The sequence below is a fragment of the Herpailurus yagouaroundi genome, unplaced genomic scaffold (genome assembly GCF_014898765.1).
Source record: "Herpailurus yagouaroundi ecotype Mexico unplaced genomic scaffold, PumYag 29, whole genome shotgun sequence".
Lineage (NCBI taxonomy): Eukaryota > Metazoa > Chordata > Mammalia > Carnivora > Felidae > Herpailurus > Herpailurus yagouaroundi.
The window spans coordinates 84,196,713-84,214,273 of record NW_024412377.1 but is presented as its reverse complement, the minus strand read 5'-3'; the positions used below and the strand labels follow the sequence as shown (position 1 = coordinate 84,214,273).

General features: G+C 40.2%; 1 long non-coding RNA gene across 3 annotated transcripts in view; it reads right to left on the bottom strand.

Moving 5' to 3' along the window:
• Positions 1–1,554: 1,554 nt before the first annotated feature.
• The window catches only part of LOC121013115 (uncharacterized), a 98,141-nt gene continuing 82,134 nt past the window's right edge, over positions 1,555–17,561 (bottom strand). For all 3 annotated transcript variants that reach the window (XR_005782517.1, XR_005782508.1, XR_005782514.1), the window contains exons 4-5: positions 14,179–14,358; positions 1,555–3,289 (exon numbers count right to left, since the gene is read on the bottom strand). This is a non-coding gene — a long non-coding RNA (uncharacterized LOC121013115). The remainder of the gene's footprint in view (positions 3,290–14,178; positions 14,359–17,561) is intronic.

The window sequence follows — 17,561 nt, the reverse complement described above, 5'->3', positions numbered from 1 at the left end:
TAGCCTATTTGTTATATTTACTTAGGATAACTACTGTCTTATGGCTAAAGGAAAAAGGCATGAAGTGCTTTAATTGGTCATTTGTGGTTTAAATCCCATTTAAGTTTTACCAGAAAGCACAGTGAAAGGAAAGGCACTAGCTACCATTTTAGCTGACTCTTTGGTGTACTTAAAGGGGTGGTCAAAAACAGGGCATTTAGGAGGATGTTGTGGAGAATGATTCTCACTTTATATTTCCACAAAGTAAACAGCCTTTGATGGAAAGAAATATGAGAGCTCATTAATAAGCACATGCCAAACAGGAAGAAAAAACAGTCCTTTTACCAGACCGAGCTAAGTGAATCAGATCCAGAAGATGTTTGAGTAAACTAAAAAATTAAGGAAAAGCAAATCACTGCCACCCGGCTCAACAAACAGCCTTCCATGGCCCATCTCCTTCCTCACTCCTAACCTCACCCTTACACGCACACGCGTGCACACACACGTCAGGGAAATCAGCGGTAACGGAGCAGTTCAAGTGCTATTTGTGGCATTCTGACACAACACATGGTACACACCCCTAATGTGTAAGCAGGACTCACTTTCCCTCTGTGCAGAATATGCATTCTGAGCCTATTATGTGTATAAACAATGGCATATGTAATTACCTTACTAGGGTGGCAATTATTCCTCAGAATCAACAACCAGAGTTAAAGCATGTTCCCCTAAAAGACATTTGGGGATCAATTCTGGGTCAATTACGTCAGGCTTTGATTTATCACATGGTGTCAGGCTGTGTTAAAAAAAGAAAGTTAAAAAAAAAAGGCATTATGAGATAAAGGCTAAAGGCTTGACTCAAATTGGTTTGTTTCCAACTTTGCTTTCTCCCAATTGCTCTGCCCTCCCCCATTCTCAAAACAACTGTGATTTGCTGGGTTTTATCTGTTAGACAGTTTGCTGTTTGGGAATACTAAATGAAATGATTCTGGACTACGTCCAGATTTGATCTGCCCCCACACCACCAGGCACTGGGAATTTCTCCTGGGATGCAGCAGAGGGGAGAGGTTAATAGTTCAGGCTTTAGAATCTAAGAGATCTGGATTTAGATCCCCACGACTTAAGCAAGATACATACATATCTCTGCAGTAGATAATACCTACTTCAGATGGTTGCCGTAAGGTTTAAATGAGATAATTAAGTGAGAGAATATGTGTAAAAACACTTAGCTCAGCGCCTGGCATGTCGTGAATACCCAGTGAATAGAGTGATTGCTCTTCTATTGGTGGACAAGCCAGAGGAGGAGAAGCAGAACAGCCCCTCCAAAGGCCCACCCTTATTGAGCTGGCCAAGGGGCAGAGGAAGCAGAGTGGATGTTAGTACAAATCACAGGGCTGAACTGATGAATCCAAGACACTCATTCAGAAGCCCAGGGGACTAGACCGTATATGAAGAATCCAGTTGATTTGGGACTCATTCTAACGAGACTGACTACAAACTACAAACCAGTGAAGGTGCTACTCTGTTAGCAAGACCCCTCTGTCTTTTTATAGAGTTTTAAGAACCACAGAAAAAAAAGCTACTTTACACATTTTAATCACCAAATGTTACTCAACATATACTTACTATGCACCAGGTACTGTGCTAGGTTCTGGGAACACAGAGATGGTCCCTCCACAAATTTTTCCCAGAATAGGAAACAAATGCTACAGTTTCATACAATATAGTTTTGTAACTCAGATTAACAAATATCCCATATCACCATCAGGAGTTTGGGGGCAGGCATCCTATTAAGGATGACTCATACAACTAAAGTTATCAGTCAAATTAGAACTATTCCTTATTGAGGAGCAAATAAAAGTTTTTGGAAATTAAGTAAAGAAAGGAAGGTATGAGAATTCTTATCGAATTCTTTCGGAAGCAATATAATTTCCTATTCAAAGAACATTTTAAATCCACTTTCTATGGAGCAACATTGTTTATTCAGTAAGAGGAAAACAGCACTTACACGATTCATTTCTCAAAGGGCACATAGTGCTATTGGCAGTATGTATTGGCAGCTTAATTAAGAAGTCTGTTGATAATGATTTTAAGAAAAAAAAAGCTGGCACATTTTCAATTCAGATGGACACTACTGAAGACAAAGACATGTCTATTGTTGGTTCGTACATGCTAAAATGTGTTACATACACTACATAAAATGTCTAGTGTCTGCAGTCATATTAGTGCCTTAACATTGGAAAAATCATGACTTATTCCCAGATCAGAAATAAATTTTTGAAAAAACTGTACAGTAATTTTGGAACATAGCAGACAACACAATGAATACTAAAACAGCCAAGTTTTCCTACAGAGTCACTGCCTAGGTCTGTTTTGCTCCTTCCCTGCCCTATCTTGGGTCCATGAGCTTTCCCAAGTTTGATCCAAATCTTCCCTTCCCCACGCTAATAACTTACTCAGAATGTCAGGCCCCTAGGGCACAGAAGGTAGAGGCCTACAGAGACAACAGATGTAATTCATCTACCTACTCTGCAAGAAATGTACAAACACAAAATACTTTTCCAACAGACAATCTACACCTAAAGGGGAAAAAAAAGAATTTAATTCAATTAACTCCAACTATAATGTGTTAATATCTCTAACATCTACTGAATATTTATAAAATCAATGAAATAAATCCTACCTATTGAAACTCCAAAAAAATGGAAGATGTCCTGAGTTGCCCACATTAGATTATTTCGTTTTGTTTTGTTTTGTTTTGTGTTTTATTAAAGGGATTTAAAATACTTGCAGAATACACTTTTCCATTCATTTGTTTTCTATCTTAGGGACACACTTAATTAAGAGCAGAAGAAAAAAAGTGCCCTGAAACTAATTGTAAATCCATTGAAGGCAGGAAACATCCTAATTTTCTCCCTCATTTTCCCTCCCCTATTTTGTGCAGTGATTCACACATAGTAAGTACTCAATTAAGCTGAAAAGACAATGCATGTTTCAATTCACATTAATTGGGAGGGGTTGCATTGATTTAAGTAACAGCTGAGACAAAAAAGGATAAGTTCAATCTTTCCTGATTTATGGGCTAGTGAGGCACACTGTCTTGAAAACTTTGCCGAAGCTTGTGTGACACTGGCATCATTAACTGCTGGCCACTGTGGCATTCTTAATGTCTTGATTTGTTTGCATTTTTGCTGATGGTAACAAGATGATTCTCCAACGGCTGTCTTTCCAATAAGAAAATGTGAAAGGTGATGTGAAGCAGGTATTCAGTGAAGCAGGTATTCAGTCTACCCCTGTCCTACAGACAGTACATCTGTAAACAAAATGGAAACAAATGATTAATCCAAGCCTTTCTAAGAGCAACTTTTCAGAAGTACAGCAGTTGGTCTTTTGGTGATCACTACAATTATTTAGCTCAAACTTTCAAAAATACAACCAAGATCTTTGGTGGTGATAATGCTGTTTGAAGTTATCTTTCCTTACCTTAAATAATGACTTTGAAACCCATGCCACCCAGGTGCAGATCCAAGCCCTAATAAAATCAGAAACACCACCTATCTATACATTTTGAAAACAACTATCCAGGTAAGGAATCTGCATTTTCTTCCCTTGCCTCCATAAACAGGAATAAACCCCCCCTGAGGTGCCGAGCCCTATCCCTTAATGAATAGTAAATTTTTGTCCATGCCTGTGTCCCATCAGGTGGCACCAAAGTGGATGGCCAGGAAATCACAGCTGCAGACAGCCTCCTGCTGTGAAGCAATCAGGCTGGGGAGGAGCACTCTTTATTCAGCAAAGGCTCTGAACTAACCAGGTAAGTAAAAGAAGCATAAACACTTCAAAGGTCACCTCCAGCAGACAAGGCCCCTTGATAGCAACAGACAGATACAGGTAGGCCCCACCTTAGGCTTTTCAGTCATACTCAGGCACATGCACCTTACTAACACTATCTTAGAACAGGAAAGAAAACCATCTTTGCAAGAAACATTCACATGCTCAAGGGCTATTTCTCTCTAAAATGTCCCACTGCAGACCCACTGCAGTTGAGATGTAAAGCCAACAAACACACAAGTAAGCTTAGCCTTAACACATTTATTCACTAATTTACTTTATTTATTTGGGTTTTTAAAAAAGCAGGCGCAAAGCAATGTGCTTAAAGCACCCTTCAGCTCATGAACAAAAATGTCATACTATATGAGCATTTAATATCAGCCTGGAATCATTTTAGGTTTTTCCTTCTCTACCCATTATATCAAACTTGTCACTGAAACATCTTCTTAATTTGAAATGTCTTTTGCAGTGCCCTTTACTTCTGAATTTCTACTAAATCCTCCCTACCCCTTTGTCAAGACCTGATCTCCTCTGCCTGGCATATGACAGGCTCCTAGCTATGCCTACATCTCCTCTGCTCTAGTCTCAATTCCTTCCAGGTGATGCTACCTCCACTGGGCCTCCACTGCAGCCATTCGCTCCAAGATCTGTCTGAGCTCGGTCCCCTGAAGTCTCTACTAAAGAGGCTCAGCCCAGCTGTGACCTTCAACCCATCCTCATCAGGCAGGCAAAAGAGAAGCAACCTCAGCCCACCAGATAGCAGGAACCGTATTCCTTCCTTGGCCACAAGTGCATTGAATTGCACTGAGTTTACACGGCTTCATCATTTCTCCATTTCCCTGCTTCCTCTAGACATGTTGGCCCAATCTTTGGAGCTGGCTTTTACCTTGACTAGTTTCCCTCTTTCCTTCAATACCATGTGCCTTGCCCTGAACTTAAACCTACTTGACTAGGGCCATGACACTACACTTCCCCAGATTCTATTCCAGAACTCCAGCTGCTGGCTGGGATCCAGCTACGATTAGATTGCTCCCTGCCATGACACCACCATTCCTGACTCAATCTCACCTGCTGTCTACATTCTAGTTAACCAAGTCTCCTTCTGAATTGGATCTCCTCAGTTTCTTTCGTGACCCAACCCTAAGATCATCACTTCCTCTTGTTCACTGTGGACTAGACTGCGGGCTAACCCTAGTGCAGGCAGACTCCAGTCCCTGATACACCTAGCCTTGACTTCTCTTATTCCCTGGCAACCTATGTCACTGAGATACTGCATAGAAACCCTGTCTTCTCAGCCTACACAAATTCTACTTAAGAGGCTAGTTTTTATAATATCTACAATGTCTTTATATTTATTCATTCATTCAATTTCCTAATTTATCCTCCCTTCATTCCATAAAAACTTAAAAGAGGTTAACATTAACTTAATTAAAAAAAAAAAAAAACTTACATGACTACCTACAGGTTAACTCCTGCCTGAATTCTGAAGTACCCTACTTTCCTATTCTACTTCACTCTCTGGTCTCCAAAATGAAGTCTCTGCTTCAGGCACACAGATGCACTGACCTCTAAGCTCATTATGCATCACCCCCTCTTTTCTGCCTTCTTAATTAGTTCCTTTCATCCTTTGGCACCTCACTTGTGACATGATCTAAAAAGCTTTCCCCAAGAAACAAATCCACATTGACTTATCTCTTACCTGGGTTCTTCTGGAATAATCAATAATACACAGTTCAACTACTTAATCTTCACCAAATGTTTCATATCTATTAGCTCCCAGACAATTAATTCTTTGAAAAGTGGGATACGGGGGTGCCTGGGTGGCTCAATCAGTTGAGCGTCCGACTTCGGCTCAGGTCATGATCTCACAGCTTGTGAGTTCGAGCCCCGCGTCGGGCTCTGTGCTGACAGCTCGGAGCCTGGAGCCTGCTTTGGATTCTGCGTCTCCCTCTCTCTCTGCCCTAACCCACTCGCATTCTGTCTCTGTCTCTCTCAAAAATAAATAAACATTAAAAAATTTTTTAATTAAAAAAAAAAAAAAGAAAAGTGGGATAAAGGCCATGTCCTGTATTTGTTATGGTGCCTTCAAAGTACTTGATGTTGATCTCTAGGACAGCAAAGTTCCACTTCCACATGCTCTCTACCCTTACTCCACTCCCCAGCCTCACTCCCATGGAGGAAAAGAGGCAAGAGACTGAGTCAAGTTACTGGATTCAAACAAGCCTCTTAGTAGGCAGCGAAGCTTTTGGTCTATGCGGAAAAAAGGTTAAAAGTTCTGACTTCTGTAGGCTGTGGCGTCTTTGGAGTTCATCTCTTGTGATTCTCACTCTCTTTAGATTGCTTCTCTCCACTTCCACATGGCCAGTGAGGCAAAACAGGTATAGAACTGCCTTTCACTTGGGAGATGCTCCTCAATAACACTTCCTCTAGATAAGGCCTACGGCAGACTAATAAGACCAGCTCTAACTTAACTTCTATTTTTCTTTTTTTGTTTTTCTCTTAGTCACTAGTAAAGTAGGACCTAAAGAGCTGGACCCAGGAAAAAGGACCATGGAGGTCTATCTGTGAGCAAGACACAATATTTCCAAGCAGCTCCATATGGGCAACTGAGTTCATCAGAGACTGCATTAGGTTTGAGAGCTGGGCAGGGGGGCTCTTCTCTTGTGAAATTTTGAATTAGCAATTGCAGATGACCAGAGTCCACTGTAGAATCATGTAATATTTATGATATCTCACATATTATATTTAAATATATCATACATGCACTGTATACATTCATATATATACATACATACATACACACACATGCATACATAACTTTGATATACTACTTGGAAAGAAATGGATAATGGACGTAGGCACATCCCAAAGCCTTGAGCTCATCTGTCATTGTCTAAGCCTGTGGTCAAAATTTTATTTCAAAACAATGTTCATAATTGGCATATGACGCGGAGACTGCCAACTATCCTCTAATACCCATTCTTTCCTTTTTCCTTCATTACTAGAACCCCTAAATTTTGAGAAGTACATGGCTACAAAAATATATTTTCCTGGCAGATAGGTATAGCTAGTAGGATGTGAGTATGAGTTAGAAGTGCAACATCTAGGAAATGCCTTTAAAAAGAATGATTATGGGGCACCTGGGTGGCTCAGCTGGTTAAGCATCCGTTGGTTTCAGCTCAGGTCATGATTTCATGGTTCATGAGTCTGAGCCCCAGTTGGGGCTCTGTGGCGATAGTGCAGAGCCTGCTTAGGATCCTCTCACACCCCCACTCTCTCTGCCTCTCCCCACTCACTCTGTGTGTCTCTCTCAAAATAAATAAATAAACCTAAAAATTTTTAAAGAATGATTATACATCTTCAGACATATGAATGAAGCCAACACCCAGGGATAGCTGAGTAGTAAGACAGAAGTTTATTTCTCCCCCCCTTGACAGTATAAGCATAAGCAGTCCAAAGCTGGTATGGCACCTCCACCGTGTCAGGGAGCTCTTTCTGGCTTGTTTGGAGTCTCTTAACCAAAGCAAAAGTTAGTTTGCTATAGCAAATACTGCACTGTATTTCTAGCCCTGCCACTTATGACCTATCAAACCAGGGACAAATTATTTAAATTCTATGACCTTGTTTGTATCTATACCTATTTCACAGGTTGTTACCAACATGAGATTGTATCTTTTTTTTTTTTTTTTTGCTTCCCATTATAGCCCCAGCTTCTATCACAGTGTCTGCACACAGTAAGAATCCAATAAAAATTAATTATTATTGCTGTTCCTATTGATATGCCAAATCTAGACACATAATGCCACACCTTAACAACAAACCATTAGGTACTTCCAATAAAGATATGAATAATGCTACTAATCAACATGGCATACATTAGAGTGATTGCTTTTTCTGACCCAAATCTTAATAAACCTGGTCTTACAGAAGGTTTTTTCTGACTTGTGAACTTAGTTTTATGAAAGTTCATATATGTTAAACCACTGGTTGTCAACTTAATGAACTGACTTCACTTGCAAAAATTATCTGCCTAAATTGGGCATCCCTGGAAATTCAAAGGCACATAGCCCCAACATTATTGGTTCTAGTTTTTATTACAAGGTTCCACTGTGCATGTATACGATGTGGGGGGAAAAAACTGGGTTTTTTTTGAGACAGAGAGAGACAGAGGATGAGCAGAGGACAGGCAGAGAGAGGGAGACACAGAATCCAAAGCAGGATCCAGGGTCTGAGCTGTCAGTACAGAGCCGATATGGGGCTCGAACTCACGGACTGAGTCCGGTTGGACTGAGTGACGGACGGTCAGATCATGACCTGAGCTGAAGTCAGACGCTTAACCGACTGAGCCACCCAGGTGCCCCAAAAACCTGATTTTTATAACACGTTTATGGTTGTGAATTTGTATTTCAGAATCTTAAGAAAAATCATTCTTCTGTTTTCCCAAAGAAAGATGGGCACTTCTTGCCTCTGCAAAAATAGCATGGATGAGAGAGATTTCAGTAAAACCCACTTTTTTCTATTGAAGAGCACTTAATAAACACACACACCTGGCTGCTTTCACTTCACCATGAGTGCCACCCATTTGCCAGTCATTGAAGTAATTCAGTCTGATCTGTTGAGGTGATGGATTCCGACAAACTGTGTAAGCCTGTCATTAAGGGGAGGATAGATTACTGTCTCCATGCAGGACATTATAGTGCTTACATTTCTCATCCATACAGCCTATGAAACATACAGGGAAAGCAAGATGAAAATAAAACTGAACATGGATTTCACTGCTTATCTCTCCAGTGAATGGCAGGAGCTGGTGACCAGTCCACACTCTCTACCACACACACACACACACACACACACACACACACACACACACACAATTTGATTTCCTTCTAATATAAAGACCTCTCATAAAGGACACAAATATTATGCACAAAATTGACTATTCAGTAACTTAAGTCTAACTTAAGGCCTTGCGCTCCCACTTTTAAAATATTATTCTTTCCTCTTTCACCCTACCTATTTATAGCCATTTTGCCTCTCTATAATTTTTTACTTATGTACTTAAAATCCACATTTAAAATGGAGATTATATCAAAAGTGAAATGAGTTAATTAGGTTAATTGAAGAAAACGAGTCTGAATTAATTAAAAAGTCTAAAGAATGGATGGTTGTCAAAAAGATCACGATAATAGCAACAGGTGATGTTTTGAGAGGTTACCACATGAAAATCAGTAGGCTGAACGCTTTACATGCACTATCTCATTGAGTCCTCATAAAAGTCCTGGAGCAGGTATTCTCATCCCATTTTTACAAATTAGAAAATAAAACCTGAGAGATATTAAGTAACTTGCCTAAAGCCACGTAGCTAATGCATTACAGAAATACTTTCAAACCTGAGTTTGTCTGACTCCAAAGCTCATGTTCTTTACCGCCACATCAAACTGCTGGGGGGTTCCTTCAATCAATAATAAAAGTAAAGCAGTATTTCAGATTAGTGTTCCAAAACCCTAACATGTGGAACACCGTTTCAGTGAAAAAATGAGTAGTGTTTAAAATGAGCTCACCAATTATTTTAGGTAGGTGGTAATTACCTGCAACTCATGAAGTATGTACTCACACCAGACGCTTTCTATATACATTCAATCTAACCCTCATAACAGCCCCATAAATTAGGTAAACTATCTCCATTTACAGGTGAGGGAAAAGATACTCAGAGAACCTAAGTAATTTGCCCAAGGTCACGCAGATAGAAAGTGGCTCCTTCTGCACTATGCCTTTTTGCCACACTACCTCATTCCATCCCGCGTTACTTCTCTAGACTGCCTGAAAAGCTTGCTTTATAAAATGATAATGCCATTCCCCTTTAATTGTATTATGCTATTTATTAGCTCAGCAAAGATTTGGTTCAGAGACAATGCAAAAGTAAACTTTAACCCAGCCCTCTCTCATTATCATAAATTCCAAATTTAGTAAGGTCCATGTTAATGGGTTTTACTGTATATAGAAAAGAGTTTAATAGTCACTTAGCCCCGCTCTATCTCCATTAACAAATGTAAAAGGCCACACAAAGGCGGAGAAAGAACAGTGACCTTAAAACTAAAACAGTTAAGTGTCTGTAATTTGTATTTCAGCAAAAAGTCATACCTCATATGCCAACATACAGTACACACATATGCCAACATGTAACAACACATTCAACTCTACAATTTTAAGTGCTCTATTCATCAATTAAAGAAAATTAATCCTAATCAAATGTTCATATTAAGGAATACAGCCATAGCAAATCGGTAATAATAATTAAAAGTCCATTTCAAATCTCTTTGGTTAGCAGGGAAATGATGTAACATAGCCAAGCCGCCCTAGTCCTTTCTGTAGTGTTGTATAAATATGCACATTAAATGAAAATTCCTGGATGTTTAACATGGTCATCTTTGCTACCCACACTGCACGTGTTTCTAACAAAGACATGCAACCATGTACACCCTGAATGGGAAAAATGTACAAGTTGTGACAGTCAAGCATATGTCTGCTCTGACAGCCAAATCCTAATACACAGTATTTTCCCACTTAGAGTCATCACAGCATTGCAAAGATTCCAAACAAATCTACCTGCTTTGCAGGGGGCTACCTGAAGCAGGAAGGATGCCACAGCTCTCTCCAGTTGCATCCGGTTTTGTTTTGTTTGTTTTGTTTTCTTTAGGTCAGCTTGTAAATGAGCTATCAAATGCCTCTGTGCAACAGAAATAGCCTTGGGACAGAAGCAAAACAATCTGGGTGAAAGACAGCCCAACTATTCTTTCAGGCCTGATGCACTGCGAGGTAGGTAGTGGAACCAGATTTTTAAGATCACTTGTAGTCTGGCTGGACTCAAGAGGTCCACGTATCCAAATATCAGACTGCCGCAGCTCTTACAATCCTCTATCTGGCATTGCTTGGTTGCTTTGCAAAACAGGCCCACCAAAGGGCCTTAGGATTTAGTCTTCTACTTTCAACTCTCTTGGCCGGACCATTATTTCTTTGACAGTCTATTTCAATTTCAAGTCACTGGAAGGCATTACTGGAAAGAATATGGAGTCTCATTCTCTGTACTTTTCAAAGTCAGGGCGAGAAAAAACAACCTTCCTGGAAGTGTGGGATAAACTCTGAGCTCTCTCAGAATTCTTCCCAACCTGAGTGTCTGATCATTAATAATCAATTAAATCTTATGAGATACCCAGCAATACCAGCTCTAGAAATCTTTCCTACAGAAATACTAGCATGAATTCACAAAAATAAAAACAGTACCATGTTCACTGAAGCATTGTTTATAACCTCAAAAGTATAAAAGGATCTAAATGGCCAGCAGTTGAAGAATGGTTTATTAAAGACCATTTAAACTGGAGAACACTGTGCAGCCACTAAAAATAATAATACAGGTCTCTATTTACTGATATAAAAATGTGTTAGTGAAAAGAGGAAGGTGCAGAACAAAATGTATAAATAGTGTGCTACTATTTTTGGAAAAAATACAAGTATGTATGTATACAAATAAATGTATATGTAAAGAGATTATATGAAATAGAAATACCCATTTTAGAGAGATACAATATGTAGAGATAAATATATAGCTATGTATATTTCTGTTGTGTGACATTCAGGTAAAATTTTTCTATTATAAACTTATACATACATTTGCATATGCATAGAAAAATCAGAAAGAATTACTCAGCTTGGGCTGCTATAACAAACTACCACAGACTGGGTGACTGAAACAACAGACATACATTTCCACAGCTGTGGAAGCTGGGAAGTCCAAGATCAAGGTGCCAACAGATTTAGCTCTTGGTAAGGGCCAGCTTCTTGGCTTACAGACGGCAACTTTTTTGCTATCTTCAAAAGTGCAGAGAGAGAAAGAGAGAGAAGCCAAGCCTCTGGAAAATGAGATTGGGAAGGAAAACTAACTTTCTACTTGTATATACTATTTCATTTATTTAGGTTTCTAAGCAATTCTCCCAAACTGAGACTTCCTTCTTCTCGTGGGTTGTGAACAAGAAAAAATACAAAAATAAAACAGATGAGGATATAACCATTGTTACAGACTGCAACCAGCATAGAGGAGATAAAAGCCAGACAAGCCTAGTTTTCTTAACTACAGAATTAGTCCATCTCCACAGTGCTGGTCTGGGGTGGGCTTCCTTCCTCTGCGAGAATGTAGGTTCCTGGTAGGCAGGCCCTTCTCAAGTAGAAGGAGAGTGGCAGGAGGCTAAGCTGGACTACTTATCCACCCCAAATTTACCAATTAGGTAAGTCATTGTGCCCTACAGGGACAGTAGTCCTTGAGAGAGTAGCACCTATAGTGGCTAAACGTAGACTACAACAGGTGAAAGAGCGAATGGTGCGAAAGCAAAGGCAAGAAAGAAGTCAAGAATAAAGACAGAAAACAGAGTAGGGAATATAGGGAAGGAATTTTTTTTATTTTTAAGGAAGAGGCCAACAAAATGTCAAATGTGGAAAGCGGAAGAGTCTAAGCACAGTGACAGAATCATGGACACAAGTGAAGGTGAATGCCTCTTACTGAGATGAATAAAAGGGAAAGAACAGGAAAAGCCACAGTGATTTTGAGGCAGAGATGAAGGAAGGGAAGTTGAATTCACAGCATGATACCAGTTCTGTACAAGGGTAGAAAGAATCTATGGCCAACGCCAGGCAACAAAAATTGAACTTGCAAACTGCCACAGGGCTGGTTGTGCTAAAGTCATAACAACACTTAGCAGAACCAAGATGTACTTGTAAATGTTTTATCATACTGTGAAACTTTTGAGAAATTGTGATGTATAATTTATAAGACATTGCTTAGATTAGTATTGATGTACATATACTCTTGATATCATTCAACACTGTGCATCATAATATTAGTTGATTCACATGCTCCTTTGTCCCTGGGAACCCTGAGGAATAAAGTTTCTCATAAATAACAATGGTTTAAGCTTGACTAGCCTTGTGCAATTTTTCATCACAATCCTGACTACCATCACAACCTTATTTCCAAATCACAACACACTATAAAGTAAAATCAAACAGACCAAAGAAATTGGTGGAAAGATGCATAGTCTAAAAGTCTGGCTCCATACTTTTGACTGATAGAAACTAAAATTTCTGCACGGGACATGGTGCTATATTCCCATGGATCTATTTTTATGCCACGGTGTCAGTGGCCATATATGCCTTTCTGGCAAACTGAGTCTTCAGGTAGAGAGGCTTCTGGTAAATCGATTTCCGTGAATTCATAAAAGAGGGAAAAGCTTCATATCTTTCAATAGTCCCCAAAGTTATACTCTTTACCAGGTTTTAAAGTTATATTCCAGGGGCGCCTGGGTGGCGCAGTCGGTTAAGCGTCCGACTTCAGCCAGGTCACGATCTCGCGGTCCGTGAGTTCGAGCCCCGCATCAGGCTCTGGGCTGATGGCTCAGAGCCTGGAGCCTGTTTCCGATTCTGTGTCTCCCTCTCTCTCTGCTCCTCCCCCGTTCATGCTCTGTCTCTCTCTGTCCCAAAAATAAATAAACGTTGGGGAAAAAATAAATAAATAAATAAATAAATAAATAAATAAAGTTATATTCCAGTCTCCACTCCACTGTGAGATTTAGCTTTACAACCAGCTGCCCCCTCTTAACAGTTTTTGACGTCATTCAGGTTTTGCAAACTGTGTGCTACAGCCCTTACTTGGGTTTGTCGACTGCTATTAAAGTTATACTGCATTAAGTGTGGAAGCTGGCACCAGAAAGGATCCATAAGGGTGATCATAGTGCAAATCAGCCGCCTCAAGTCCAGCTCCTCCACAGAGGGCTTCCACTTCTGCTTCCTCAGTGTCACTTCACAGTCCCTAGGATAAAGGGAACCATCTTTGCTGCCGACACTGAATGCAGCTGAGATTGGTTCTCCTGACAGAGATTAGTGGGCAGCAATGAATCTTTCAGTTGGGTTAGAAATATGATTTTATTTAAGAAAATAACCATACATAATTGGGCTTCTGTCACTTTAAATTTTAATGGTGAAAGTAATATGGAGGCTTCTGGGACTTTAAATTATGGCTTTCAGAAGCTTCACACTGAATCTTTCAATTATTCTATATAAGTACTTTCTCAAAGCATGTGCCACCATGACATTGATATCACAATTCAAATCTAAATTCAAAACTGACTGCAGGGCTATGAGCTATGTGCTGGCGCGCCGGCTGCCTCATTTTATCTTTGAACATCTGACGAGGCGAATCAAGAGGCACTCTCCCAGAGCCCAGCCAGCTGTTTGCCAAATATTCAAATACCCTGGCACGCAGAAGATTTCCCCACATCAAAATTAGTGACGACCCCCTATTTTTCCCATTAGCTTCGGGCTTACCTACATCCTTTCACGCAGGCCCACTGGACTCACGCGCCTAAATGGTCACTCTTGCCAGCTCACGCACCTCTCAGGTTCCCCCACTTCCGCAACTGGATCCAGTGTGTGCTGCCGAATGGCAGCCAGTTCAGACAAAACCATGGAGGAGAGTTTTCAAGTCTGTGTTTCCTTGAAGTGGATCTGAAAGAGGAGCTGAGCTGATATTTGTGGTAGGAGGCAGATAGAAAGCACAGAGAGTGTGTGTATTTTTACTTAAAACGCATTCATTAGGCTGGAGCAAAAAAAAAAAAAAAAAAAACCGAAACCGGGAAGACAGCAAGGGAAAAGTGAAAAGGCCTTCTTCCTTTACACAGATATCTTAACTTCCTTGTCATGTACCTATTTTAATCATTTTCACATTTTTATCTTCATATGAAAATAAGTGGAAGTGAACATTCACTTATTTGCAGATTTAGCTTTAGACTGCTTCAATTGTTTTTAAGAGTCCCCTACCCCACCAAATGCAATGCCAAATCTACAACTGTAAATAACTAAATCCAGCTGCACTAATGAATCTACAATGAAAGACAACCCTTATTTCACATTTTAAAGGTCCTGAAGCAATCTTCCTCAGCTGAATGACTTAGAACAGAGGGTATGGATAGCACATGGGAAATCAGAAGGAGAAAGGGACAAAGGTGCCACAAGACAACAGCCTCTACCCAAATGGCTGGTCAAATTTCCTGAAGCTGGACACCAAACCCCAGGGTTCCAGCTGGGTAAGGGGATCCTGATTCCTTCCAGAAAAGTGGGGCCTTTATTTGTTCATTTCCTGTGATGTGTTTACACTTGGACAGAAGGGGCACAGCAGGGATGCTTTCAGGGCACATTTGTGGGGAAGCCAATCTCACAGGAGTCGTGACTGCCAGATGTCAAACCAGTGTGTGCTGCTGAGCAAGCTCTAAGCAAGATGCACAGGCACCAAATCATGGTCTGAGGAAACTGCCCTGATCTGGGGCCTTTCCTGAGATTCAGGGAAAGCCTGGCAGAAATTTATGTCATTCAAAAAATAATAACGATCATTTTAAAACCTGATATGACTCTGAGCACTACCTGAGAACCACACAGGCAGATGACGTTCCAATTCTGCCCGTCACAGATCTTCACCCTGTCAACCCAAATCATCATAAGGCAAATAACTTACTTCTGGGAACCATGGGTGGCAAAGGTTAGGAGGCCCATGTGTGAAGTGACCATCACAAAAATGTTGACTCTCATTATCTCCTGAAAACAAGCTCAGATATTCCTTTGCACTGAGATCAGGACAATGGTGCCCAAGTGAGAACTCTTCAAAGACGACAACCATGGACAGAGAAACAAAATTTAAATCCACATTGATTTTAGAGCCCAAAGCCATATAATTACAAATCCCGTCTGACTTGATTATTTAAGGCTCATGGAATGTTTCAAACATAAAGCGGTTCTACATAAATCGTCCACCTATTTACTATGCTCCTATTATATCCCAAGTACTATACTTTGATGAGCCAGATCTGATTAAAAAATAATCCACAAACTACTGGATTTCTCTGCTGAATTGTGTCATGGCTTAGCCCTTCATCTTAAAGTTTCTTCGCCTCTATAAAAGTCCTGTCCCTCTTGAAGAGGTATACCTCTCAGACCATTCTGTCCTCTTCCTCAGCAGTGTCCTCATTTCACTCTAAATCAACAAGGGGTGAAGGGTAATGTATCAAAATGACCTAACGGTTGTTCTTCATTTTTTTTCAAACTACACGATACCTTCTACCCCTATCTGAGAATCTTTACCTATATGAACCACTCACTACTTCTAGTGAATGGTTTCTAGTGAACTATTTCTGGGATAAATCATATGCCTTAAGAATTTGGGGATAAAAAAAAAAAGCCAAAGATTTCTATACTAAACTCTTCCTCTTTATCTCATTTACTTCTGTGACTTCAACTACCTATCACCTACATGCTGATGACTTCAAAAACAACATTTTAAGTTTAGACTCACATATATAAATGCCTCAGGGACCTCTGTTTTCAAATGATTCACTAACTCAAACTTGGTGCAACATCATATCTATTTCTTTTTTTTTTTTTCTCTTCCCTTTCTTAATAGTATCTATTCAGTGGATAGTTTACAGTCCCCATTCTCATCCCACTTACATCAAATCTGTCACCAGGTCCTGTCACTTCCAGAACACATCTTAAGTCTGTCTACCATATGCCATATCCTACCTGGACCTCTGCAATAGCCTCCTCACTCCTCCCAACTGCAGCCCCTCCCTACTTCCATTTTTTCTCCACATGCTGCTGATTCATACTGATTAAAGCAGGAAATACTAGAATGCAGCACTCACAATATACAAGATGATTTTTGGTGGCACACAGACAACATTTTAAATATTTATATTTTAAGTTTCAGAAATAACACATCAAACTGGGGTTTTAATATTGTTTGTTTTTAAAATAAATTTTGATATACAAATCAGACAATTTGGTGCACCTTGGTGGCTCAGTTGGTTAAGCATCTGACTCTTGATTTTGGCTCGGGTCATGATCTTACCATATGTGAAGGAGGGACTACAGGGCTACGGGGACAGTAGTGGAGACTGCTTGGGATTCTCTGTCTCCCTTGCTCTCTGCCCCTCCCCTCTGCAAGAGTGTTCTCTCTCTCTCTCAAAATAAATAAACTTAAAAAAATCAGAAAACTTAAATAAAAATCTAGTTCATGTAGTAGGTAGACATTTTTTAAAGACATCAAAGTGGTACATTAATCAGTGAAGTTTGGGAAGTTTGGTCCTGTAAAATAGATCTAAACTTCTCAACATGATGTTGCAGATGTTACATTCCTCTTCATCATCAGTCACTGCCTCTTCCCACATTCTCTGCACTCTATTCAGACCCTCTGTGTATCAGCTTTGCTGCACAACAAAACACTCCGAACCTAGTGGCTAACACAACATTTTGTTTAGTTCTTAACTGTGCAAATAAGCTGGGTCATTCCGTCTGGGCTGACAACAGATTTTTCCAGGACTCTCCCATGTGGCTATGGGCAAATGGTGGATCAGCGAGATAGTCCAAGATGATCTCACTCACATCTCCAGTGGTTAGCGGACTGTCAGCCAGAGACTCTGTTTCCTGCAGGTGGCTACTTTATCCTCCAGCAAGATAACCTGGGCTCAGTCACAGTATAGTCTTTGGAATTCCAAGCACAGAATCCCTAGTGCACAAGCACCTTTTAAGTCTCTGCTGGTTTCACGTCTGCTAACATCCATTGGCCAAGGCAAGTCACATGGTCAACCAAATTCAGTGATGAGGAAACAGATTCCACTTCTTAATGGCAGAATCTTCAATATCATTTTGCCAGGAGTCAG